The sequence below is a fragment of the Phalangium opilio genome, unplaced genomic scaffold (assembly GCF_054372755.1).
Source record: "Phalangium opilio isolate 3A_F unplaced genomic scaffold, DU_Popi_V2 ptg000056l_1, whole genome shotgun sequence".
Taxonomy (NCBI): domain Eukaryota; kingdom Metazoa; phylum Arthropoda; class Arachnida; order Opiliones; family Phalangiidae; genus Phalangium; species Phalangium opilio.
The window spans coordinates 875,784-879,053 of record NW_028324175.1 but is presented as its reverse complement, the minus strand read 5'-3'; the positions used below and the strand labels follow the sequence as shown (position 1 = coordinate 879,053).

Genomic DNA, 3,270 nt, shown 5'->3' with positions numbered 1-3,270 from the left:
TCCAGTCGTGTATACAACCCTAAGCCGAGAGAGATTTTTTAGAAGAGAGAACGACCACAAGTCCTGGGACCAGTAGAAAAATAAATTGGGGAAGGGTCACTGGTCCCGGGACCAGTTTCATATTTAAGACATCAGGGGTCACTGGTCCGGAGGACTAGTTCAGAAATAAACCTTATTTCCAAGCCTGAACAGGACCCAATTAACTATTTCACGCGCTTGTGGCGCCATCCCAATGCAACCAAGGGAACTAAAAGAAAAGGCGGGAAATTTGGCTGATACATTTCTTATCTAGGCTTCGAGATGGCGACACCATCGCGTGATAAACTTGGTAGCTGTCCATTCGTTACTCACCGCCTCCTATATTAAATCAGGGATAAGGGAGTCAGATGGATTGGAAATGATGATGGGCGACCTGCGGCACCACATCTCTCCCAATGTACCTCGCGCACGCCCCTACCCTTCGGTAGGCGATTGCTAAGTGCTGCCGCGTATCGCCATTTTATTTGTATGAGAACTAGCTTCTATTTTTAAGATAGAGGGAGCGCCCTTTACAATTTCGTCCAGTACGACCCTACCTAACCGCTGAGGATGCTGGGAGGACTATGGTGCCGTAGGTGGGGGTACACAGGCAACGCTATAGGTATGGGGGTTTCCACTCCATTCCTCTCTCCTTCAAGATTAAATAATATACATATAGGTGGCGGTGCATTACCAAAGAGAATATAGGGGAGGAGTGGAACCTCCCCCGCTCCACAAGCGTAAATAGTTATGTCTCGCCTAAATTATAGATAGTTTTCACACATGGAGGATTCATACCATTTACACCAGGAGACCGGGCTATCTGGCGGACAAAAACTCGTCTGCTTTTGTCCTCCAGATAGCCCGGCTTCCTGGTGTAAATGGTATGAATCCTCCATGTGTGAAAACTATCTATACTAGCGGTACGAGGGAGTTTCCGGCTCAGTAGCGCCACCTACATACCATTTAATGTCTCAAACGGAAATGCCTCGGTACTGAGCGTTGAAGATGCGCGGTAGAAAAGAGTGACAAGTTTTGCCCCATTTTCCACTCCTTCCCTATATTCTCTTTGCTCAATGTTTCCGACCAGGTCGAGAGAAGTAAAATGGCGATGGTGGAAAGAGAAGCTATTCAAAAACAAATTCAACAAGATTGGGCTAATCGAGAGTACATCGAAGTAATCTGGAAGTATAAAGAAAATCGCCGATTTCCTAAACTCATTTGGTAATAAAAACCGTTCAAACATTGAATTTTAAGTGGGATTATTTGGTGAAACACTAGTGTTAAACCAAGGCTTAGGTAGTGTAGTGTTGTGTTCTTGTGTTATTGTATATGTCAATGTTTGTCTTGTTGTGCCTTTTAATAATTCCTATTAGAAATCGCAAATTGTGAAATATCTTCTTAACACATAAAAGAATCTATGTTATTGAAAGATAATTTTCTCTGTGACATGAAGACGGAAACCCTTACCCAAACCTTGTTGCAACTAAAAACTATTATGGGAGATAAAGTTGCCATCTTAGCCCCATCTCTCTACCCACATCTTAACATTTGGATAGATGATAAACACTGCTATCAATCACTGCTTTAAATCTTCTCCCTCAATATACTTACTTTCATTCATATGATATCCTTTAAAGGATCTTATTTAAATAGTTTTACCTATAGAGCTATTTCAGTGGGGGAAAAATTTCGTCTGCTACGAAAATTGGGCCTGCCTTTGAGTGTAGAGGGCGGCCATTTTGTGAATGTTTCTCTATGGGCAAATAGCATTGGTGACGTAGCCATTACCCCTCTGAAATAGCTCTATTATTACAGATATGTCTTGCCGATCACGAATTGAGACTCTAAATGAGAAGTTAACGTCTTTGGAAAGGAAGATTGAGTATTTGGAAGCCAGGGTAAGATATCAACTCCGTTATTAACTTGCGTTCTTGAAATTGCGTGTGTTTGCAATAATTCTTTGAACTTCAAAACAAATAGAAATAGATAATTTATGTGGTTTGGAAATGAAAAAAAAACTTTCAAATATCAAAAAATTATTTAAACACAGGATTCATACAAACCTGGAAAACCGGGAAAACCTGGAAAAATCAGGGAAATAAATAGTTGACAAAAACCTCAGGGAAAATTCAGGGAAATTTAGAATTCTTAGTAAAATTCAGGGAAATCGGGGAAATTTGCGTCAAACAGGGGCCGAGTAATTAAGCAAAATGTTCGTGAACATACCCTCCATAGGATTAACATTACACCCAACTTTGGAGGCTCATAACTCTGGTTATATTAGAGATACGGGAATGTCCTTTGATTATGTTATAGTCATATTTATCCCCCATCTAACCATACTAAAAACGTACGGCTACGACAAACAGGGGCCGAGTAATTAAGCAAAATGTTCATAAACATACCACCCTCCATAGGATTAACATTACACTATATTTGGAGCCTCATAACTCTGGTTCTAATAGAGATACGGGGATGCCCTTTGAGTATGTTATAGCCCTATTTGCCCCCACCCCCTCCTTCGTTAACATTTGCTCCATAGGATACTCCATATAGGGGAAAAACCTGGAAAATTCAGGGAAGTATATGGGGAAAAACCTGGAAATCTCAGGGAAATTTGTTTTCCAAAAATTGTATGAACCCTGTAAACAAAGAACGTTTTTGACTTTTGAGATTTTATTTATTTGCTTAGGACAACTTGTTTATTGTTGCATCTGATATATTTAAAGATGCAAAGCATTTGCTTGAAATAGAATATTTGTTTTTATTAAAAAAAAGTATTGTTTTGCAGGTGACAAAAGGTGAAACATTGACATAAGGAACAATGTGAATTTCTCTTTCACCAAATTTTGGACCACATATGGTGTATTTGGGGGGGTTTTCATATTTTGTGATATAAGACTGTCTTCTTCAAGATTTTTCCATATGTCTAGATAATCTAGTATATTTTTTCTCACATGTTCAATTCGGTTCAGTTCTATGCCATAAGGAACTATTAAAAGCTGGCCATTAGCATTTCAAATGTGTCTCTTCAATTATTGCCATAAATATCTTTCCTATGTGTTACAGTTTACCTATTTTTCAATTGCCCTTGAGTATGATCATAACCCTGTAATATTCGTAAGTATGAGTCTGCCATATTGACCCGTAATATTGACTGTATGCTAAACAAAATTAAGAGAACTGCGCCATCTGTGTTTAAACATTTCTCCTCCAAACCGAAACCGAATAAATCAATAAAGGCATGAC

The 3,270-nt window shown here is 39.1% G+C and overlaps 1 pseudogene; it reads left to right on the top strand.

Moving 5' to 3' along the window:
- The first annotated feature begins 1,123 nt into the window (after nt 1-1,123).
- LOC149667657 (putative protein BRICK1-B) lies at nt 1,124-3,043 on the top strand (annotated as a pseudogene).
- The last annotated feature ends 227 nt before the right edge of the window (nt 3,044-3,270 follow it).